The sequence below is a fragment of the Hetaerina americana genome, unplaced genomic scaffold (assembly GCF_022747635.1).
Source record: "Hetaerina americana unplaced genomic scaffold, ioHetAmer1.1.p SCAF_9, whole genome shotgun sequence".
In the NCBI taxonomy this organism is placed as follows: domain Eukaryota; kingdom Metazoa; phylum Arthropoda; class Insecta; order Odonata; family Calopterygidae; genus Hetaerina; species Hetaerina americana.
In genome coordinates, this window is record NW_027287538.1 from 70,356,751 (window position 1) to 70,382,181 (window position 25,431).

The window sequence follows — 25,431 nt, forward strand, 5'->3', positions numbered from 1 at the left end:
CGTCCTCCAAGACATGTAGGAAAGAGTTACATTCGTGATCTGCTGGATTCCGCCTTCCCCACATTTCCTGTGTTCGTCCTTTGTGTGTGTTCCTATCCCTTTTACTTATATTTTTTTTATAAATGAGTATATATATATACACAGGTATATATATATATATATATATATATATATATATATATATATATATATATATATATATATATATATATATATAGAGAGAGAGAGAGAGAGAGAGAGAGAGAAATATGTATAATTTTTTAAACCACCCACGAACGCGACGCAACAGTTTTGAGCGCATGTATGGAACGAGTAGTCACGATTTGTTTAAGTTAAGTCGGTATGATGTCCGGCTCGTTAGAAAGAAATCAGCCAGACGCGAGTAAATCAGTCCCGTGTGAGGGTGGAGATGTTGAGGGCTTAAGACACCTCGATGTCATATCACATCGAGCACCACCCGTAGCAGTTGTTCGCGACGTCACCACTCTCGACCCACCTTTCCCCCCGATTAACAATATCCCCCTTTACCCCCTCCCTGTGCCCTTGAGCTCCACGTAAGGCGCGAACACGTGCTGTGCTGACTTAGCACCGAGGTTCTGCAGATTCCCTCACCGCTCCACGCCCTCTGGCGGGCGCCGGGGACGGCAGTGTTCCCACGGCGAATATTCTGCTAGTATCCCCGAGTTATTCTTCCCTTTCATCTGGTCATGCCAAACCACTGCTTCACAGGAGAGAACTTTGAGTGCAAGTGCTTACTTCATCGACCGGACTGCCCTTCAAGCAAAGCCTGTCCTAAGTATGTGGGCAGGCTAGGTTTTTCCGATCTCCAGCACGGATATTGTTTCAATTCTGGTAGTTCGGTTCTCGGAGACCCTAATAATGAGATACAATTGACATTTAGGATAGAGTAAAGTACGAGGTGCCCGAGGACCAAAGCGAAACACGTTTTTGACCCCTTCGCGCCTCTGACCGAAGGGTATCTTTCATGTGCCGAGTTTCCTCCCCTGTTCCGCCAGCGTCTTCCTAACCCAATAGCATGAAGTATAGAGGGTTTGTCAGTAAAGTAATTGGACTGGGTCTGGTAAATACAAATTTTGATCCGATCGGCATTTATCATTAAAACTCTTCAAAATAATCTCCTTGGGCGTCGCTGTGTCGCTGCCGACATGATTCCCTCGCGGCTCCCTGACTGTCAGCAGACGTACGAACCTCTTTCCGAGACTCTGTGACAGGATGGCGGGAACATTTTGGAAGCGGTGACCTCTCAGGCTTCTCTTGAGCTATGGGAACAGGAAAAAGTCTGCCGGGCTGACATTGTGCCTGTATGGTGGCTTCGGCACGGTTGCATCCCGGCCAATTTGGACGTATTCTAGTGTGAAATCAGCTCTTGCGTCACGCATGTTCCTCACTGTGTCAGAACTCGAACGCGAATGCCACTTGGTGGGTTGCTTAGCATAGACCCCCCCCCCCCACAAATCCCACCGTCGGGGAGTGCGCTGCCGGCGAGAGTAGCGCCGCACGGCAGCCAATCTCATTACTTTGCGGACAAACCCTGCATCTCAACCACCAGCCGATTTCACGAGTAAGAAAGAACGTAAGTCTATTTGGAGAAGTAAAAAGTAGGGTGGAAGCAGTTAATTTCGGCGCAATGGCACGGCTGCCAGGCATTGCGAGTAGCAACTCGCTAGAACATGAGTCTGGAGTAGCCAAACCCGCCTAAGTGTCCAAAGTGTTATTATATCCGTAATTGAATGATCTTCAATGTTTAAACATGAGATCTCAAAACAGTTAAGGAAGAAACTCTTCATTCATTCAAGGTATTCTACATGATGTGGTAGGTTTTTAAGTGTCCCAAAAAGCTGTTATTTACGTATAACGAGAAAATCCTATCGTTTGTCAGCATCTCCATTTCCTCGTAATTTCTGTCTATCTTCATCCCTTTCAAAAACTCCGCTCTCTTCCTCCTTCTTTTCCACCTACCCACCATTCTCCCTTCTATCTCGATCTTCAATTCCCCCCCACCTTTCAGTATTTCCTTCGCGCACTTCTTCCTCCTTTCCCTGCCTTCCTCTTATTTCCTCCGGCAACTATTTCCCTCGTTCACCATCTTTGAAACTTAATCGTTTCCAACACTTCCCATTTAACACTTTCGTACTTCCAACTTATTGACTCCGTTTTTCGCTCCGTACTCGCATCTCAAAACACGCTAATCTTCGAACGATCAACCCTATGCCTCAAAGACCAGGTTTCACCTCCATGCAAGTACAGCGTGACGCTCCATTATAAAGTTTTCACTTATCTTTTTTTCATATATTTACATAGTGCTCTCGTATTCAATTCTCCCTTCTTTTAAATCTATCTATCGCATATGCAATTATTCTCTTTGGGTCACCACTAATATGCCTCTTTCCCTCGATAATACTGCCCAAATACATGACTACTCCAGCTGCTCTGGTTTATTGCTTCCCCTTTCATTTTCTTGTGAGTGATGATAGTGATGTTTGGTGCGACGACCCATGAGAAGGTATGTCAGTTTTAATTTCTCAATTAATCTCACTCGTATAATGCAAAATTTTGAGTGAGGAATGATGGAACATGATCTTGCCAAGTTCAATATTATTAGATGATGCAGTAAAAAGGGATGCACCAAAATGTCTCCCCTTCATATCTTATCGCAAGAGAAAATTATTTTAAGATTGAAACCCTGGTAAGCTTGTTGGAATGTTGTGATTTTAGACGATTCCATTATGGACTTAATGACCTTTCTACTTCCTGCACAATAAATGGTAGTGACCTGCAATTCATTCGTTTCGGAGACGCCATGTTATTACAGCCAACTAAAATTTTTGAATTCCCAAAATGTGATTTTTCCCATCAGCGAATCATTCAGTCGATAGATTGGAAAATAATATGTCAATCAATGATGATTCAATCACATAGTACTTTCAGTTGCCATTGCATATTTAGTATGGTTTGAAATGATTATATTCAATGCTCCTAGCAAAAGCAGGATTATGGAATATCATTCATCTAAATGAGTGTCTCAATTCAAATCTCATTTAGTAGGCACGTAAAATGAAATTAAAAAGAGATTCCATCTCTGCCTAGTGTTTTTACATGCTTCCTTTTTTTGTTTTTCGACGGAATTATTCTGCTTAAGAACGATTTATTTCCCTTAGAGTGAAGGAAGTTTACAATCGCAATTTTGAACGGCCTAATTTTGATTAAATTAAAATATTGACACCAGATTAGGACTTTTCAAAAGGTTTGCCATTGATGTTTCATGCAAGAAAAGTCTTTCGTTTCATCATCAAAAATATTTTTTTCCAAATACACTTGTTTCTCAATGCATATTTAAATTGCGTGTGCAAATTCGTTAAATTTACAAAGTCATATTGTTAAATTTTTTCTCAAAAAAATGCAGCAGTTTACCAACTATCGAAGTTTAATCACGACTAGTTTCAATTTAATTTTCATATGGATTTTTCAAGTTACAATTGCAAGTGTTCATACTTAAAAGAGTAGGGTGGGTTGGGGAACGGGAAGGAACCTATCCGGTCGGGTTTGGTTTGCGGGAGAAACCAGAGAATGGGAAACAGTCACCGTGATGGATTGCAGAAACCTTGGGTAAGGAGTGAAAGCGTGTGTTGGGGGATGGGTTGAGTTTGATTTGCAACGTGAAAGTTTCACTTGAAAATGATGAAGTACCTGTATCCAAATGAGCTGTGAATAAAGTTAAAAAAGTGGAAAACAGAAAATATTTTCTCTTTTAAATGGACGATGGATACTTTGAAATTGTGACGGCTTGAGGAGTAGAGGAAGCCGAAATTCAACGCCTAATGCACAATTAAGAAGGAAGTGCTTGGGGGGGGGGGGTCACTAGGTGCATTTGGCGGAAGCATGATGCTCGACAAAACGTAATCCTTCACGGTCACTGGTGAGCGAGGGTGCCTTAGGCGGAAGCGCGGTAGAGTAAATATTCAACGTAAAAGAGAATGATCCTTTTTCGTTCCATGTCCCTCTTTCCTCTGTGAATATACATGGTTAGTTCTCCATCGAAGTTTGCAATTCCGTGACGATTTAACTGCTTACTTCTTAGGTCAACGAATAATTTTATTAAGCGCCTTGTTTTCTCTGTGTCAGACATTGGATTAAGCATTTAATTATATCGTGCTTCGTGAAAATGGTCCTTTCATTTAACATTACTACATGTTAGTTGATTGAGAATCGGCTATTGTGCAAAATTATCCTTCGAACTTCAAATAAGTCTGTTACCAATTAATAAAATTTGGTACAGAGTTGAATGCTATAGAGTTGAAGTTGTAGAGTGGTATTTCACCTTCAGTTCATCTGTCACAAGGCTAAGCCGACACCGCGGTCCTCGTAGTGAACATCGCTGCGGCCATTTTTAACTCTCATCATTTTGCACCAATGCCTCTCTCCGCGTTCACTCATCATTCCGTCTTCGTACAATTCACAAAGTTGCCTATGACTTTCAATTGGCTTGTTGTTTTTTGCCTGTAGAAAGCTAGTGACAGATCGCACTTCACAAGTCGCTGGATTTTCTATTGCAGCGCACATTTTAACAGCTCGCAGCGAGTAAAGTGGAAGAACCAGTCTGCACACTACCTCAGCAGGATGCGTACTGAGCGTAGGGACGTTTAGACACCAATATGACGGCTCTAGTCCTACCCACCGCCACGCTAGGCCGAAACGTAAGTTATTTTCTGGTCAGCCCTCGTATATAGGCTAACTGACATATGTCTTCAATGTACCTGCTGATTGTATTAAATTTTTGACAGAGTGACTTTTTCAATTCTTTCACTTCATCAATTCCCAGCCTAGTTTTTACTATTTCCAAAACAAGCCGGTAAAATGAGTGATTCAGAAAAGTTGTGGGGTTCTCTGGCTTAGTTATCAGTCTCGTGACTTGTAACTTGCTTTTCGAGTCCAATCAGATACTGCAGTGACTCATCTCATGAAAGTACTTTGAGTTTGAATTGGAGAACGGAGAATATTAAAACCCTTATATATGGGCTTGGGGAAAATGTGTCTGAGTAGTTTCCTGGGCACCATCGCTTCATTTCACTACTTTTCTCAGCAAATAATATATTGAGGTGCAGAAGAAATATCTGAGCTCACGGAACCAAATTTTAGATATTCCCCTCTCTAAATTGTTCTCTCTACATTTTTTGCCTTAAACCTATTCTTAAGTTTACTTTTTGGATCGTAAAATTTAATTCGTATTGAATTTTTAAATATTTTTCCTTTTATATGGGATGCTAAAAACTAAATCTAATAGAGTTAAAATACACGAGGTCTGTCCAAAAATTATCGCGAATTTTGATTTTCTGTCGGTTACGTATACTTGATTTTTAATTTTTTGTTGCATTGTGTATGGTACTTATGTCTCTCTCTTTATGCCGAAAAGTTCGGTCATGTTGAATGTTCCGTTAATTTTTGACAGCTGTTTTGCTGGGACGTGTTTTGGCTTGTCTTCAATTTCTGCCTGCTCCAAAAATTAGATCAACGAATCTGTATCAAATTTTGCGTGAAAAACGAAATTAAGTATGCGTACGCATTCCGAATGTTGACTGTGGCATATGGAGAGGCCACCTTGGACCGAAGCAACGTTTATCGGTGGTACATAATGTTCTCTGAGGGCCGAGAAGATGTGAAGGACGTAGAGGGTGCCGGACGCCAGAGCACGTCAACAACAGACGGCAACATTGATGAAGTGAAGAAAATAGTTTTTGCCAATCGTCGAACCGTCGAAAGAGAAGTTGCTGAGGACCTTAACATATCGATTGGCTTTTGTCATTCGTTTTTACCAATGATTTGGGCATGAGACGGGTCGCCGCGAAATTCGTGCCAAAATCGATCAATTTCGACCAAAAACAGCAACGCATTGCTAATGACGTGTGGACTCTGCCCGCGACGACCCAAATTTGCTCCAGAGGGTCATAACTGGTGACGAATAATGGGTTTATGGTTATGACGTGGAAACTAAAGCTCAATCATCCCAATGGAAGCAGCAGCACGAGCCAAGACCGAACGAGATATGGGCCTTTGAGTTCGACCCTAGTTCTACAATCCATTCCAGTACCATTTTGGACCACTGGAATATATCAAAGAGACTGTGACTAGGATCCTGGTCAAGAGTCCTGTTGATGCCTTACTGGAACCATACCACAACTGGCGGGGGCACTGGCATTGGTGTGTCTATACATAAGGGTGCTGTTTTGAAGAATTTCAGCAATTTGTACTTTGATCTGCGATAAAATTTTTCCTCAGATTTATTCTATTTATTTTTTGGACGGATATTGTAGCATCACTGAACATCCACTTGAACGCAGTTCTTACAATTAATGATACAGTCTTGAAACGCGCCACTGACACTCTTACAAAAACAGAGGATATGGAACTGATGCAAGGTAGTAATATTCTCCGTCATATATGCAAACTATACGAGAGTATTGGGGGTTTGAAAGAGTTTTGTGGGAATGTGTGCTTATTTCAAATGTGATTTAAAGCGTGACAGTTACTAAGGAATGTTACTTGGGGAGCGAAAGACATATTGCATTTTCTTAAGGACACTGCCAAAATAATCAGATAATTCTAATTACGAGGTGACAAAGTAAACTGCAGGGTGAGAGCCTTCTTGGAATTTCTTACCAAAAGGAAAGTGTGGTGAAAATAGTTATCAACCACTCCGTCCAGGTATATGACATTCTGGGAGGTCGCACCAACGGAAAAGTTCCAAATCATAAAGAGAATGACCCGGCGGTCTATCCCTCCGGTACCGCGGCCCCATGATCACGATTTATCGGTTAAATTGTTCGTTGCACATTGGTTGTGAAGCATTGCCTATGCAGCCTAACAAAAGGAATAACTTATCCTGACAGCGAACAAGGATTATAGCTTCAAGCTTAAGCATTGCAAAAGTACCTAATAGCCTTACGCCCAGTTTCCTTCTTTCTTAAGTATCTGATATATGCGTTAGGTAGCGAAAAGGTTCCGTGTGGGGAATATATCAAGGGACTTTGACATGAGATTCTGGTGTCGCCATCCAACACTAAAAACCCTCCCAACCTATCAAAACTGCTTAATACGATTTTATGTTGTCGTCGCCTTAAGCCGCGTCTCTCGTTGTCCGCACTGGTGACTCTGCCATTGGTCTTAGTTTCTTATAATAGAGTTAATTACTATGGTGCGGAGGGTAAGGATATTTCTTTGAATATTTCTAGCGAAGTAAAAATAAGAGTGAATATGAAAAAGGGGCTTAGTTTTCCTCATTACTTGGTTATTGATATAAGGTAACCACAACTACCAAATAAATATTTTGTGACTCCCAACAAAACACAATCCAGCATCCTACTCTACATCAGGTCCGTCTTCATCTCTGAGTACTTCCTTCCTCCCTTCATCCCGTCCCAGCATCCCTATCCTGTTTCTTCCCTTTCCTCGTTTGCCTAAAATTCTCCCCTCTATCACAGTCTTCAATATCCCACTGCCGATCAATACGCCCTTCATCCATTTTTCCTACCTCCATAGGATTTCTCCTAAAAAAACCCCTCTCTTCGCCCACCATACCAAGTACTTCCTCATTTGATTTCTTCTCTGTCCATTTCACCTTCTCCATTCTTCTCCACACCCACATTTCAAAAGCCTCCAATCTACGTCTACACACCTGTATTCTCCTGCTTCAATGACCAGGTTTCCGCACCGTTCATAGCTACGCTCAATTAATTGGTAATTAAGCAATAATAATAATAATAATGGATGTTAATAATGTATTTATGGCAGTGCAACAATAAAATAAAACAGATTGGAACTGCGAAATATTTTACGCTTTTGTTCATATATGAAAATATGTTAAATTTGTAATGCCAGTGATTAAAACTTGTTCTTTAGCAATTACTTTTGTCGAGCTTCATGGAGGTTATCTCTCGACAAAAATGTATAACCTAAGCACTATAGTTACCTTGTATGATAAAAATTTGGACATCTTTTGTTGAAGGAATATGTATAGTGCAGCAATGCCTTTACTTTTGACCTACAGAGTTAGCTTATAAGTTTTTTAACTATAATTGTATTGTTTTTATTTATCTATATGCATAATAAATACTAGATCTGTAGTAATTTTCAAGTTATTCATCTATTGTTTGAGTTAAGTTTATTAATTTTTCATAGAGTAGGCATCGAGTTTAGCCACTCCTCGGCTGCCCTCTGAGTTTCCAGACGGCGTTAATGAATCGGATCGGTTCACAATCATTTAGCTTGTTTTGCGTCGGCTTTCCTGACTTTTCGACGGAGTGATTAATTAGCTACATGTTTTTAACTGAAGTACGTTGTAAAATTCGTATCATGTCAAAAATATTTGGTTGTTTCAAACATATTCCATGCACTTTATCTTGTGTTCCCATAATGGGAGAAGGTTACCATCCTCGCTTGAACCTTCACATTGTATTTTCTCCTTTGCAAGCTCAGAATATGAAAAATGGAATGATTTTAGATGTCGGACAACTCTCCTCTTGGTACATTGCACCATTGCACTAAGATTTCAGTGCAGTTAAAATTCCTACTCTTTAGTTGATGGTTCAGAAGAAGTTTTCCATTAAAAAAATAATTATTATAAATTTTTAAGGATACATAATACTCAAAGAGGCCGTTAACTTACTAGACGAAGGAATGGTAAATTTTCATTGAGATTTGTTAATTTTTATTCACGTGAATTTCGACTTTTGACAAGCTATCTTGAATATCTGCTTTCATATATATTCCTAGTCGGGACCTGAAAGATTCAGATCCGTTCAAATCAAGTCATAGAGATCAATCCAAAGGTTGGTTTTTAATAGGTAATGTTAGAATTTACCTAATATTAGCTTCAGCGTCGTGTTCGAATTAACGAATCAGGGTGGAGGGGAAAGAGAACCTTTCTCAACGCGCTCAGGAGGATCTGGTAACCGAAAAATCATACAGATTGGGCGGAGTAGCTAAGTTAACCTGCTCCGCACACCCGCGCCAATCTCAAATCCTCTCTTCGTGTGAACAATTATTTTTGCCATTATTCCATGATCTGCCTCACGTTTTATATCCTTCTATATTGGAAACCGTTGTAGTGAGACTGAAATGAATGAGTATTTCATTTCATTCAACACTTAAACTTTTGGATTCACCTTCAGTATGCTGAAGAGGGCTACATTGCGGCCGAAATACGCGTATTCGTATTCACCTTTCTTATTCCTTACCTTATTTACCATTTACCCTTTGACTTGTGGCGTCAGCCAAATAATCTCATTTGTACATTATTTTGAAAGGTAAACTGTTTATGGCTATTGGAGTAATTCCTTTATTTAAGATTTAAAACATTTTGACTTTAGCTGTACTTATTTTCGATAAACATTATTTATATATATATATATATATATATATATATATAATAGAATTAGAAGAAAATCGCGGAGAATGGGATGGTTTGGATAGCTGATGAAGGCTAATTCTTGGATTGATAACCCATTGTTATGGTGAAACTAGTCTTTGAACGCTTTCAATATTTAATGCTAAATTTGATTTTATATACAGCCTCCATTGTACAGTATCTAAACAGATAAGATTTTGAACCGAGTTACTTATATAAGAATTCTACTAGGAAAGGTTCATAGCGTGGTCTGCTTTCCTCCATGAGTTACCGCTATAGCCATAATGGTTTCATCCCTTCTAGAAAGTAATGATTATTATGGTAAGCACGTAATCATAGAGGTCGTTAGAGGCAATATATGATTATCATTTAAATAGGCTGTAGTTGAACTAGGATTAAATAAGGGTATCTATGCAGTAAATATGTTTATCTGCCTGTTAAATTGGACTAGAGTGATACTTCATTCCTCCTTTGCTACTGACCCGGAAATGCCACAGACAGTAGTTACCCATACGCATAGATAAATGGATAGAAAATAGAAAGCGGGAGCGTTACGTCGGCCTAGTGGTTAAAAAATCCTTCTATGACCAGTAGCTTAGGAGAGTGGATGGCTATTCTTGAAGACATCAGGGAGAACTGTTGTGTTGTATCTTGTCAAAGAGTGTCCAAACTTGTTTCTAAATATCCCCTCTATCTCTCACAGACGACCCGACAATCTGCACCTAATTCTTCCCCCTCATCACTGCCCTCCGAACCCAACTCCTTCCTCCCACAACTCCAGGGTCTTATCCCTGTCTTCGATTACGCTGTAAAACATGCCCACTCACATTCCACTGTCATCAGCCCAAACTGTTACCTCTGAAAAATATTCAACCCCACCGGGATTTGAACCCGCGCCCTCAGGGTGGGAAGCCAGTACGTTAGCCCCCGCACCATCTCGATCCCCCAGTATTCCACCCGCCAGGACTCAATAATTTGCATTAAATTATCTTGTCTCTGCATCCTCAAATATTGACCTAATCCTTACTTTGGCAATTACTCCTTTCTCATATCCGAAAGAATCCATGCATGCGAATTCTGCCGGCTGCCGGACGACAAATACGTATACTTCGAGGCTATTGCTTGATCAGCGCACCAAAAGTTTCTCATCCAAGAACAATAAACGAGACATTATCATCGTTCGAGATTTCAATGGCTGTTACATTCTTATACGTCGAACTCCATTCATTAACTTCTCACTTCTCCAACTAAGGGCGATAATATTCTTGATTTGTAAGCAGTGAACATACTCGAAAAAGTCTTAATTATAGAAACTATTAAAGGAACTAGTGAGCACAGAGTAGTAAAAGCTAAGTTTTCTCTATTTCTGGCCCAAAATAAGGCACTCAGTGGAAAAATTTACTTGGATAAAAAGGGGACTACATTGTCTTAAAGTGTTTGCCATGGAGTTCATTTGCAATTTTTAAGAAATATGGTCATCACAGAAATACTGAGGATGCTTGAACTCACTTCCTTGATATCATGCTGTCCCAGTCAGCGGCTTATCCTCTAGTCAATTAATAAAAGAACGCACAAAATCTAGATGCCTATTCTTTCCCTACATTCACCTGTCATTCTACCTATATCGATACTTAGCCCCGACATTCCTAATTCGTTCCCTCATTCGGATTATATTCGTATCCTTAGCACCAACCCCTTACAAAATACCAATATATTTTCTAAGGGTTAACTCTCCAGCTAAAGTGGTGATAGTTAGTTCGCGAGGCTGGGTACAATCGTACATACGCCGTCATAAGAAGTAGTGGCCCTTCACCTGCACGGCCGGCGCGAGTGTACTATTTTTCCCGGTTTTATATTGTAAATTGCATTAATCATCGGCCAAGACATCAATTATTTATTGAGGTAAATAATACTATTTCATTTTTCTTAATTGACTGGTGCAACTTCAGTCCAGCGGCATTTGATATTAATTTTGCTTTAAGTTTTAGATCCCACGAGTTTTAAATTCACTTCATATAGTAATCCATTATGAAAATACGGATCACTTGCCACATGATTTTATTAAATACTCTGAACATGCGTGCACGTCCATTTATAACCGTTTACAGTTGCTCTCAAAATTACAAGCTTTCACGAATGTTTTCCGGTATGTTGTTGATTGGCGAATGGGTCGATAGGTCGGCCATACTAACTAGAATAGAAATACCTGTGTGCACTTCTAAGTTTCACCTAGATCCCATTAAAGGAGCGTCAAATGTCGCTTCGTTGGTTTCAAATATGCTGCTTTTAGTATCTATTGCTTTTGCTCTCCAAATAGAAAAATACTATTGAGTGAAAAGCTTACAGGCAAGCCTGCAAGCCTGTATGTTCCTAAAAACTTATAATTAAATTTGCATCGTGTTTTACACAAAACCGACCATTTATTAAAAGTATTTGAATAGCAGGAAAACCATGTCGAAGCCCCACAATTATCTCAAAGTACTTGAAAGGTAATTCCAAAAGCCTTACTTGGACGATTGGATGGTTCAAGTATAAAATGTGAACGCACAAAATGGGGTATTAGTGAAGTTATGCAAAATGTGATGATCGCATTGCTATTTCTATAGATGCATTTGTTTTATAGCACATGATGGAACTTTTCTGTTATTTTAAAGTAATAAGTGACAATCCCTTCTATTCTGACTTAGATCTTCAATCATACGTAACTCATCCCATTTAGTTTCCCTATGTTTGCTTCTTTTTATTTTCCGGGAAGAGCATTTTGAGGGTTTATTTTTGTCACTTAATTTTCTTCACGAGACCACGCCAGATCACGTACACCCTCGTACAACCATTATTTCAGTTTTTTTTTCCTTTTCACAATTTCTTCAATTTTTCATTTGCCTTATTTCCATGCCGCATATTTTAAAAGACCATCTTAAATCAACCACTTCCCGCACCCAAATACTTAAGGTATCTGTTTCCGTAACTCCCAATGTCTCTTCTCCATATAAGGTTATGCTCTTCCAAATGGTGAAGCAAATATTCCACCTTTACCTTGAAATATCTTCGCTGCATAACAGAATATGATATCATTATTTTCTTATTCTACTGTTTCATATTCGTTCTCTTAATTCTATCGCACCCCTTCCGTCAGTTATTATAGTTATTTCAAAGTACAGTACCTGTATTTTCTAGTCTTGTACGTCAGCAAAGCTTCAACTAAATGCATAAATCGTTGACCTCTAAACTCAAAACTCTTTGCTTTATTACTTACGGGTCATGTATTGTAGGTCATATTTATCTTGCATTAAAGGAATGAGCCATCATCAAATTTTAGTGTGACAAAATTTTTATCATTGAATTCCATTCTATTTGGATTAGATTTCAGTTTTCATTCTCCCAAAGCTTGTTCCGCGTATGGTTTTAAAAAATAATAGAGAGGGAGATGCAACATCACTGCCTTAATCTTGTGCTGCCTTCAAGTACTTTGATGTGAGTACCGTAAAGATGACTATGGCGTTACAGCAGTGTTATGTACCCATAGTGTGCGCTGTCATAAGATAAAATTACAGTACAAAAGCCAAAAGTGACCTATTTTCCCCGCCTGCCGCGCGCTCTCTTCGCCGCCTACAGAGCAAGTTTTATGCCAGCGATGGACAGGTCTATGAAGAAGAAGCAATGAAGAGCAAATATATCCCGAGTATTGGGAAAATTGTATTAATATTGTAATTATAGGGGTGCGGTATTCCAGCAGGTAGAGCGCTGGGCTGCTGACCGGAGGGTCCATATTTCATTCCGGGTGAAGACTCTGGGTACCATCAGCTTCACACCCAAGCTGTGTGATTTTTCACATACGATGGAAAATTACAGGCGGCAAAGGGAACAGTACTGCCCTTTCCCTTACGCTTATGTGTGAATTCCTCACTCCCTATAGAGTTTAGTACGAGGAGACTTCTACGATCACTCATCAAATAAACCTTTGGCTGGAATACTGTAGATCTTACGGAAATAATTCCTACATTTAAATCACTTTTTAATTATACCAATGAATTTATAAAATAACTAATAAACAGGTTTTTAAAAAGTATTTATGCAACAAAATGAAATTGAGTTATCATAAAAATGGGAAAGAATTTTTTAGTTTTAAATATTGTTTTTGATCGACATGGGCGATCGCGGGGCGCATACGTGTAGGTTGAGGACCGCGGTTTGGTGGGCCACAGATTTAGATGCATGCGTTTACAATTTTGATCTTTAATTAATGTTGTTCTGCTTGTGAGAGGAGGGACGGTACTATGGAATATAATCCTGAAAGCGAGTGATTGCCTTTCCATAATGCTGTGCTCCGAAAGCCGGAGGACTTTTTTCCGCGGCTAGCGGAGGCGCACAGGATTCGCGTCGGGGAGGGTGGGTGGGTGTGAGGTGGTAGGTGCACGAGGGAGGGGAGGGTGTGTAGAGGGGGTGGGAAAAGGAGCGGGGAGGGCGGCGGGAGACGGCGGCTTGTGGGTGTGTACCTACCCCGCGCGTCGAGTAGCTGAGAATGCGCAGGGCCGCATTCCGACTTGGACGTAGGGACTGCGGAGAGTGTCACCGGGGTGGGGGGTTGAGAAGTCGGGGGAGAGGGAGAGAAAGGGAAGGAATCGGTGGACAGCCGTGTCGGTGGGCGGAGTCTGTGCGGAGTAAGAGAGGCGGCTTATAACGGGAAGGAGCCGCCCACACGTGCCCCCTCTCCCTCCCTTCCGTGTCCCCTCACACCCCCTCCCAATCCCACACGACCTCCTGCGTGCTCCCCCTTTTCCTCCCCCGGAAATCCCAACTCCTCCGAGCCCTCTCCTCTCCTTCCGCATCCCGAGCAGACCTCCCAGGGTTAGCCGCTCCGCGAGGATAAATTCAGTCGCTGCACGGTTCACCCCCTCCCACTTCAACCCCACTCACGTTCCGGACCCCCCTCTCGCCAATTCCCTCCTCCGCGCCTTCACCCCACCCTTCTCTCTCTCTCAGTCCTCCCCCTTCCATTAACCCTTCCCCAGGGCAGGACAGCTAGCAAGCATGGGAGAAATCTCAGCTGAAATGTCAAGCGGAGATTAGAATTACTTTCAAGTGATGGATACTTAGAAGAATACATTGTAGGTGAAATCTTAGGTGGGTGGGTCGGGACCTTAATAAGGAAAACGGAGAAAAGTGCCTGTAAATTTTCATTTAACTATTTCTCACCGTTAAACTCAGGGTATCACTGAAAAACCCTAATACTCAAGGAATTTAGCCTCATCTGAAATTTCGGGATGTTCCAGTTGGTTTGAGTAAAATATATTTGCATTAAAATCTGGAAAGCGCGTTAGATTGTCTGGAAAACCGGGAAAACCTTGAAACTTCAGGTGAAATGGTTCTGCTGATAAGCTCTGTAATTTCTGCCGTTTTTTTAGGATGAGGGTGATGAAGTGTGTGATGATGAGCGGATTCCTTCTCCTGGAAAATTTCGGGGCATCATTGGTTTCTCCGGAGAAATTTGTTTCCGGAGCATGTTGCGATGGAACGGCCCACGTCTGTCGTTTAGCGCTGGATAGCCGTTGGGTAAAAATCTCCCGGAGGCAAAGACGCCTGACTTTGGCTAGGGCTTCCCATTTCTTTTTTATATGAATAGTGGTGAAATTTAAGGAGTTTGAGGAGAAGTCTTTCCGTGGTAAACTAAAATAAAAATAGATTTAAAAGACATTGCAAGACCATGTTTGAAAATCGTGATTCACGGCGAGAGATCAATATCTTAAAATTTGTGGTGTGTTTTCTCGATCCCTTGGAGGAGATGATGTTAAACAATCGAGTATGTATGATTTAGAAAGAACAAGTGAACTTAACTTGAGTCTTAAACAAAAACAAGATAAATTGTTTTCAGTACAATTGAATTAAAGCATAAAAATGTGACTCCGTGGTTTTTTAATAGAAAACATCAATGCTGTATCTTTGTCCAGATTTTCGCACATTAGATTAAGTGAAGTATCAAAGTTTAATCTTCATGGAGTCTCTTCTGGCAAGTTACACCTTGTGTGTACTTACATACACGAAAATACCTGTTACACAAATGCCGCCCTTTGCCGGGAGTGGGAATATCAGCGCCGTCAAAATCCAAAAGTCATAAGTACTCCCACTTTGCAGAGAATATATATTCGCTAGAAGAAGATGAGGTGCCATTTTTCTCCTTTTGGAATTTTGAGAATTTTTAATATGATTCAGAATGATTCTCGAGCATGGTTTTCAGTCGAATGGGAGGGGTAGTCTACGGTCTTTATCCCGACCTCTTGGCTTTATTTGGCTTCTTAACACTATGACTAAAATTAATCTCCTCGATAAGGGAATAATTAGTGTTTGCAGAATTAAAGGATCTAGGCTGCTTTTAAAATGTTTGATAACTTCTTTCATATCCTTCGTCGGCTGCAAAATTTTAGTTCTTATCACGATCATAATAAATGGAATGCATGGACTGGAATGTTTTGAGGGCGCATGAGTTAATTTCACGCACTGAGATACTAGAGCATTCGTTTCCAACGGCTTCTGCTTGATTCCACCTTATACTTGGAAATTTTCTGAAGTCAAGTCACGTTATGCTACAACCTTCGTTGCAGTACATACAGTTCTTGAGAGCTTTCCTTTAAGATGTTTTCAAAGTTTTAAGAAGGCTGATCGTTTTGAATAATAAGGCGTGTGATACAGAGACAAGGATGAATAACATACTGTCTGCAGCGAAAGGTATGATTTCCAACCAAAGCAAGCACCCGTGTTAAAATACAGTTTGCCTGCGTGCCGAAATTGCATTTATTATGTGTGGAAGTCTGGAATCATACCGTCTTCAAAGTCTGCTTTCTTTGGTTTGCCTTTTAAAAATGCAGTAATGTGGTAGAAATTATTCTTCGGCATTGTAACAGGTGATTAGAGTAATCGTTTCGCCCACCTCCTCTGAAGTTAAATGATAACACCGTGATCAATGATTTTACCAGCCTCCTTGTTAAATTTTGGTCGCATTCGTCCATAATATGGATCCTTATATCTTAGAGCTCCTTTTCTTTGTTTACCAGCATTAAGAGCAAAGGGTTACTGTCTACAACCTCTCTACGCATCTTTCTTCCGATGGAGATAGCCTGTGTCTACACTACGGTAGCTCAGTCTTCTGCATCATGCTTCAGATAGAACTCAAGGCATCGCAGCTGACAAGTTTGGCATTTTTGTTAAACCTTAGAAGAATAAAATACTTTTACCTGCAAATGTGTATGCCAAGTCTCGTCAATCTCTCGCGGATGGAGGTGAACCAGTTTCGTGGAGGCGTTTTACTTATTTTACTTTTTTGCCCTTTCGTTTTGATTCCGGAGACACGGTAATTAGCGGGAAGATAACTGTGAAATGAGAATACAGTCATAAAAGAATTACTTAGAGAAAAGAAAACCATTGGGCGAAGGGAAAGTAAGCCTACAAATCAAGTTCGTTTCCCATCTGGCCTTTGCTACGATTTTAGAGCTAATGTAAGATGCAGTATGGCAATCAGTTTGTCTTAGATCTCATGTCATGTCTTCATTTCTCATAGCCTCCGACGCTTGAAATGGGTTTCCAAGAGGTGCAAACAGTCTTTTTGATGTGGTTACAAATTGTCCGTATGTATTCATTCATATCTTTTTTTCATTATTAACCTGCCGATCGATGTACAATGCAATCTGCATTATTTTTTCAGTGTATTATATATAATGGTAACTTTCAAGTCTTGTTTAATGTAATGTTGTGAATTTGAATATCCAGGCTTCCCACCACAAACCTTTTTAGCATTGACAGATATATTTGAAGCTCAAAACATTTACTCTGAACTAACATATCCCTCTTTTACTTTGTTTGCAGTGTTTCTTCGAGTTGAAGAGGACATGGATACTAAGCGCAAGCGCCGAAACTACTTTCTTGTTCCCGTTGGCCATGTGTGTGGAACCGGAAGTATGAAATCCGCCTTGAAGAGCCATCGAAGCGCTGGTGAAGCTATGAAACCGTCTTGCATTTAAAGGATTATTCACGTTACGAAGTTGCTCATTTATACTGATAAGGCCACACGCTTGCTCTGGCATCCAGCTAGTGTAGTCCATTAATGCTATCACATGTCCCAAACACGTTGCAAAACACATTAGTAGTAATCATAATCTTTTTCACGACCAACTTGTTCAATTTTCATGGCATTGTACCACTCTGAAATGTAAGTTCAATTATTATAGTCCATTGTCATTTTCCATTTTGAGATTAATGGTTACGATTTAATCATTAACGTAGAGTGTCCTGAACGTTTCAAGATTTAAAAGGCGTCATGCCTGATAAAAAATCATTTTTAATTGCAATAAATTGAAACCCGCAGTTTACATACACTTTATTTTCAAATTACAGCGAAACACTTTCAGTGGTAGTTTATTGAACATGATTGCTAATTTAGAGATAAAATAAGAATTACACAAATGCAATTTATGTAGGTAAATGCTAAAATTTCACAATTGCTGCGAGTTTACTAGTGGGTGACCCTTCTAAAGATTCTCATTATCCCACCGTTTCCTCTTGCTATGAAGAATAAAGATATTTTATTAGCGAGGAAAACTAACACCAGGTATAATAATTACGAATTAAAGCACTGTCGTCTTGTGTTCAGTGATTATTTTCAACAAGTGGACCCTGTTATTTTGTGAAATCATATAGAGTATAGAGTGGCTGTGTGATAAGGAAGTCAATGATGCATTATGACTTCAAATTTCAAATCCAGGTTTACATTTTGTTGGATGGGATGTTGTAATCGTTCCTTTACGTGGTATTTTAGGAAATATTTCTTGTGAATATGCTTCAAAGGCAACAGGTTTTGTTTCCTGTGAACATTTTTTTCACGTATGGTAGAAAGTGGTGCTTACCAGGAGCTGACGAGAAACTGGTATTTCTGCTCTAACGTGTGATAATGTTGTGTTGTCCTGGTTACTATTGGAGCAGTTTAATTTTAACGTACGTTCGAAAATAAAAGAAGAAAGTGCCTTCCTTGTTCATTTTATCTGGGAGTGCACCTGCTTGTGATGTAAGAGCACGTTGACCAACTTGGTGTCGAGCAACGGAGTTGAGGAAATATGTGGTATTGTCTTAACAAGGAACCGACGGTGATCCCTTTCCCAATGGCTGCGGTGGATCAGCAAACTTTCCTCATGGATTCCTTTGCTTTACCTCTCCGAGTCTCTGTGTGAAATTGAAAAAGTAGTGAAAAAACGCTTGATGGAAATAAACTTAAGTTTTTTTTGCAAAGAGTACCTCAATTATCGCCTATAAGCGATGGCCTTATCAGCACGTATGGATGGTTGAAATGGGCTCCCCAGCTCATTTGTTGTTCAAAGGATGTTCTCCGGAAGAGGCAAATAAGTTGCTGGACGTCTTCTATTAACCATGCATGGACTTTCCCAAGAGAAAGCCGGTCGCCGCTTCTCTGAAACATAACGCGTAGTTAATATGAATACGAATCAATGTAGTGGTCAGCAGTGATTGGTTTGAAATTACTTTTTGATTATTTTCTACCTCTTCACGCTCTATGCTATAAACAAGTGTTAATAACCTGCTAAATAAAAGAGGCAAATTTATTTTTGATGCCCGAGTTGATGGGGAAACATTTTGGCTTTTGCTCTAGGCATGCCAGTTGTAATCCTTAAGCCGCATCTTAACAATGTTTATTCCTGGATGATGGCTGTGAGAAGCATTCACTTAAAAATAAAGCGGCTCTGCGAAAATTTTAGGATCTGGTACTTAGATGCAGCTGAGATTGTTGGCTGATGTATCACGCTGATTTCAATGTTCATCTGATATCGCATTGATGTCATCAACGCATTTCTGTTAGTTGTCTCACGGTATAGCGTGGAATTTGCAAGTGCCTTCCTGAACAGACAATGGTACTGTTGCTTTCTGCGGATTATGCAAATAAAGAACCTATTTGTTTTGGAGCGCATGAAGCAGAAGGCGTTTATGAGGTATTTTACTACAAATTGTGGCTAATAAAAATTAATGTAGTGTCTTAAGCATTAAACATAATTTTTCTCGTTTGCAAGTGTAACATTCTCTTCATTGCAAGTACTTTTTTATTTCTATAGACTATTTAATGTTCATAAGTTGACTTTCCCTGTGTATAATGAGAAGAAATTGTTGAAGATCATTTTTTCAATCTTTCTTTTATCTCATGGAATAATTCGGTGTTGAAGTGTCGTTTATGCTAAAATAGGAAAGTTTTTATGAAATAACCAACCCACTTTATGCTATTCACTTCAGACCGAAATCAATAAGTTCACAACCTAATTTTCTGTGTGCGTATAAATTATCGTTAACGATTCGGTCACAAGGGTCAAGCATTACAAAGTGGCAAGGCACTGACCAACTTGTGTTTTATTTAATTTCAATATCACGTCCTAACGCGTTTCTCCACCATGTAGAACATTCATCTGCAAACGCTTTTAAGGGAGAAATAAACTACTGGCATACGCGTAAATATCCAGCTTAATTCCGTTTCCTCTCCTCTGCATAGGTGATCTAAGTGAACGAGAATGGCATTGTAAATGTTCAGCCTGTGTCCCTTGGTTATCTTCTTCAAACTGATTTATGAAGTATTTCTCGAATGGATGAGCGTCTTCTCCCTTATCACCAGACTCCTTGGCCCTCGATCGTGGTTAGATACCCTTCAAACCAAATCTCTAAATACCTGGGGGTGAGAGGTGAATATAACCAGAGGAACTTCCCCGCCGTTCACAACTGGCTGCATCATTTCCTCCACCGCCCTGACGACATTTCTGTCCCGCATGTCATTTGTTCCCGCTCCATGCGACATATATTTCCGAATCCGTCTCCCCTTCAACCTCATCTAGATCAAATATCTCCTTCCCCATCCTCTTCATCATGTTACTCCGCTTGTAATTAGAGCTATCAGATACTCGGTCTTTTCCGGGCATGTCCTACTTTTAAGAGCGCCCTGGGACGCCCGAGTAGGATTATGATTGCTGCTTGGCACTTTTCTGCATTTCCACCGTATCCCACCGTATCCGGCTTGATACCGTATCATGCGAGGCCTGTTCAATCAAGAGTTATCATGAATGTTCGAACAGCAAATAATAGAAATGAAACTGGATAATCACTCCCTATTGAGTTTCATATTTTATGCACACTTACACAGGTCCGAAACGTGCGAAGTATTCCTAGATGCATGCATGGAAGCTATTTGGCAGAGCGTTCGCCAACCGAATGGATTCCGGATTCAGATTTCAGGTGGAATTCAAGCTTCTTTCTTCCAGAATCCCGCTACATTTCTTTACCAAGTGGAGCGATCTAGATTATTACATGTAAGTTTTTCATTCAGAATGAGTTTACACAAACTCTCATATCAACTTCCAAACAATCCCAAACACGTGAGCTGTTCTGCCTGTTTCACTTGATACTGTCTTATTTTATGTGCAACTTAGCATTCCTAATTTATGACATTATTCAAGGCTTTCGGATGTTGTAATAATTCTAAAATATAATTTGATATTTAGACATTAGTGTTGTGAAGGGAGTAACTTTAATGAGTGCTTCCTTTCGGTTTTGCTAAGCGGTATTTTTTTTATGGTTGTCTCTCAATTTTCTCCCATTAACGAAACCTTGTATAAAATTTAGTTTCTAAGCACGGAACTCTGGTGGAAGCAAGCACAAATTTTCATCATAGTTGCAAAAAAATGTTGCGGAGAAATTAAGTAAATGTGCTACGAGGTAATTTTGTTTCTTTAGCTTAACTCCGATAGATTTGCGCAAAAACACTATCGCTCCGCAAACGAGTTCTCAGATTGGTTTATTTGGCCGAAGCTACCACGGACCAATTAAATTTTATGGATTTGGGTTTAATTTCACGTGATTGATTTTAAGTGACTCCTCATCCCTGACGCGGATGTTCAGGTTCAATTCGAATAGCGGATTTTGTCGACTTAATTTTCACAGCACTAGTCTTTATTTGTTTAGAGCAAGAATTTACTATATTACAGTGCTACCGTTTACATGGTGTCGTTATGAAATAGCAATTTATAAGCTGGAACTTGATTCCTTTCAATGACTTATGTAAGAGACGGTTGCTCTTATCCTGGTTTCGTGAACATTCCCCAGCTGGAAATCATTGAAATTCAAGGTCCCTGGAGCCCATTAATCAACATCATCAACTTATCACGGCCGTTGTTTCGGAACAGGTAAGCAACAGAGACCAAAGAAAGAACTCAATCACTTTTTCACATTTCAAAACCTTAGAGTGGGAAATTAAGTTATGAGGACTTGTTTAATTTGGAGATCAGCATTATCTTGGAATAATCCAATGATTGGAAAATTATTACTCGATTTGATGTTTTCGAACAGATTGAACGGCCATCCTCGGCATATTCAGTTAAGTTTAATAAAAACCCTTTGCGGCAGTTAAATGTGTGGGTTTATTGGATAAACTTCTTCTCGACACATTCAATATTTTAATTGTTCACCTCTTAGCCACAAAATTCCTTTTTTGTGAATTAATAAAAATACATATTGCAGTAAGAAAGTTTGGGATAAAGATAGTTTTTGTTACTCTTCCTTGTGTATATTAGCTGTATTGCCATTGGATATATGCACTTAAATGTTGGAAACCAATTTAAATGACGCTTCAGTGTTTTCGAATATAATTTTCTTTTTGTTTTTAAACACATCAATCATGGAAGTTTGATTCATTTCACGTCGTGAGAGATGAAACCAGATGAACAAAACTCTTTGGAGGGCCCTCGTTCACAGTCTGTCGCTGAGGAATAGGGATTTTAACCCCTTAAAACTTTGGCCAGTCCCGCCCAGCGGGTCACCCAAGGAGCTCCTTACTGTCGCCGAGATGTTTTTAATGACGGCCCGAGGGTGATGGAGTGCGAGCGGTTCCTGGCTTGTCACGACGTTTCCTCAACGCCCGGCTTGGCGACATGGGAGGACGAGCGGTAAGAGGAGACAAAAGAGGACGCCGCGCCCCTGCTACGGCAATCCCTTCGCTCAATTCTCCGAATCAACCCTTTCTGCGCGTACCCCCTCCGCCCTTCCCCCATTAACGCGGCGGTAGCTTCGCTTCCCTCCCTCGACGTCATCTCTCACAGGCCTCCGAGCTATCGTGCGCGAATGGGGAGGGGTGGGGGAGAGTCGAAGGGGAGTAAAGGTTTGAGAGGGATCGGCGAACATCAAAGGGATTGGGGAATCGCCCCCTGTTGCCCCCCCCTCTTCCCGTGTACCGACGGGAATCACGGGGAGGTAGGATTGCCCTTGGGACATCCCGGTGAAAAAGTAAGTCATTCAGGCACCACCCCCGACGCCGCGCTCCTAAAAACCCTTTAAAAAAAAAACATCCACGCGACGGTTCCCTCCACCCAAACCGACCTCCTTGCTCTCAACCCTTTCGGTCTCGTATTTCTTTTTTCCCCGGGCTCCCTAGCATGTCAGCCACTTGCGCGCGGCCTTTTCGCGTGTGTGTTTGTGTGTGATGCCACAAAATGTCCCTCCTTACGCTGAGGTAACGATTCGCTTTTGAGAGGACACAAACTCAGCGATGGCGTCGACAAAACCCTTCCGGTAACAAATTAATGACCACTGCTCCCTCCACCTCCTGCCTTCCCCGCCTTCTGTGTCGGCACGGGGAAAATTCTTAGCCCAGGGAGAAATCACAAAACAATTTGGCGTTTCCGAAAGCGACTGTATCAACCCATTGGAGTTTGAGGAATCCGCATTGCGATTTTTTTAAATGAGGCTCGTCACGCAACTTTTCATTTATGATATTACTATCGAATTCTTTCCCTGTCCCACTTTATTTCCTTCATTCGTATAAGTTATCAGCTCCCTGCCAACATTTAAAATCGACTGAATAGTTCTTTGGTGCCATTCGTTGATAGAGCCAAACGAAATGGTATGAAGTAGAGTCGAGAATGGTTTTTGATCATAAATGAACGAGATAACATGAAATTCAACAAAAACCGCAGCAATTTAGATGCCATTTCAGGTCAACTCACTTAATTTTCTCTTTTCATGTCCCGAATGGTAGCATTGAGCTTCACAAGTCATGAGGAAGTCTTACTTAACAGATGATTATAGCAATTGTATTTAATAATAGAATAGAGAAACAGATGAACAGTAGCTATTTATTTCATTTTTTTTAAATACGGGTATGCATGTTGGCCTTCAAAAGTTGGAAAATATTTTTCCCATCTAACTCCCTCTCACTAAAATCTTATCGTGAAACAATGAGGAATTATTACAGGAATATTTCCCTTGAGAGCAAACTAGGTTTATTGACTATAATTACCGATCAGTACTAGATTTCATAGACAGCTCGTCAATCCTTGTAAAGATGTTAATAAATCAGTTAAATATGTAACGGTGCCTTGGCAATTGCTAATGTGAATTTTTACATTTGGTTCCTTTTGATACTTAGCTTTCGTGATTGTCTCCAACCCACTTCCAACACCAAACATATCATTTTCTATCTTGGATTTCTTTTTTACATTTCTGCTTGGATTTGCTATTTTCATTTTATTAGCTGTTCGTTATTCCTGATCCCTAGAATCCCACGACGGCACCTCTATGCAAGAAGAAGTAGCTAATAGCTAACCCGATAACGAATTTGCTTCGGCCATTGGTTTCCACGAGATCATGGATAAACCTTTCTGTTTATCCTGTCATTATTTCCAATAATTTTCTAATGGTGAGAAAGAAAAGCTAACCTGGTCAGATGATGATTCTACCAAACTTACAGTTCTGTAACGCAAGGAGAGTATTAGAAAAGCCTAGAAAATAGAAATTACTTTTAGAAAAGGCAATACAAGTTCCAACCTCCCAAGGCGAAGTTCTTTCGCGGAGTTCAGTGAGTTGATTTGTTCACCATTGTACTCTTTTCTCATGTAGTATTCCTTAGAGAAGCGAATGGATTGCAACGCTGGTTGAGCTGGGAATCACTGAAGAGAGATTCTGAGACCAACTGGAAGGAGGTGCGTATCATCTTACGCCGTCAAACTCATTCCTCGGGGCGAGTTGGGTAATAAACCAGCCCCGTCACGCGAAATCCTTTTCAGTTTCCGTGAATACTTTATGATACTCACTATCCACAAAATGCTTCGCTAGGTTTCTCGTTAGGCTAACATTTTCCCCCTTGCATGGGGTGCTTTCTACTGGTCTCTTTTTGAATGAACATAAGAGAAAAATGAGATTTTTTCAGAATTATTGCATCGTCTGAAAGCCTCAGAGAATCTCATGAATTAGGAATCCTAAGTTGCGTATAAAATGAGACAGTATCTAGTAAAATAGGGAGAACAGCTTACGTATTTGGAAATTGTTAAAATGATGAGACCGAGAGTTTGCGTAAACCCATTGGGAACGGAAAAACTTTTAAATAATAATCTATATCGCTCCATTTGGTAAAGAAATTTAATGCTCAACTAACTTTGAATCCTCTTGTAAAATGGAAAGAATGTTGGGAAAATATCCTTTTGATTGGGTAGAAGTGCTTTGCAAGTCTTAAATAGCTTACCGGAAGCATCTAGTTGATTTATACACAACTCTTGTCCGTTAATAGCCCAGCATATATTTTGAGTTGAGACGCATTACGGAAATGGTAGTAAATTTAGAAATTATTTATTGCATTGCATGTGAAAAAATTTAGTAACATAACATCTTGAAGAAAATCAAACGACAAAATTTTCTTTTTTTTATGATTTAAAAGCAGAAAAGCAATGGTGATGTGAAATTTTAAATATTTTTAAGTGAACACAGTGGCTGCAGCAGCGTTTAAAACAGTGGTGCGGTCGCTCTAACGTAGCTCCTGTCCCTTAAGCATGTTAGATGAAGAAGTTTACATTTGTTCTTGTTCCATCAATTGATCAAACTAATATCCACATTGATGAAGCAAACATTTGTTAAGAGGTGACATGATTTGGATTGTGCATGCGTGGCTGGTGACCTAACACCCCCCCCCCCCCGGCCACACGCATTTGCGG

General features: G+C 40.2%; 1 protein-coding gene across 2 annotated transcripts in view; it reads left to right on the forward strand.

Annotated features, from left to right (window-relative positions):
• The window catches only part of LOC139698949 (protein doublesex-like), a 339,040-nt gene extending 319,576 nt beyond the window's left edge, over positions 1-19,464 (forward strand). For both annotated transcript variants that reach the window (XM_071597923.1, XM_071597925.1), the window contains one exon: positions 17,279-19,464. The gene's annotated coding sequence lies outside the window, so the exon portion shown is untranslated. The remainder of the gene's footprint in view (positions 1-17,278) is intronic.
• Positions 19,465-25,431: the final 5,967 nt, after the last annotated feature.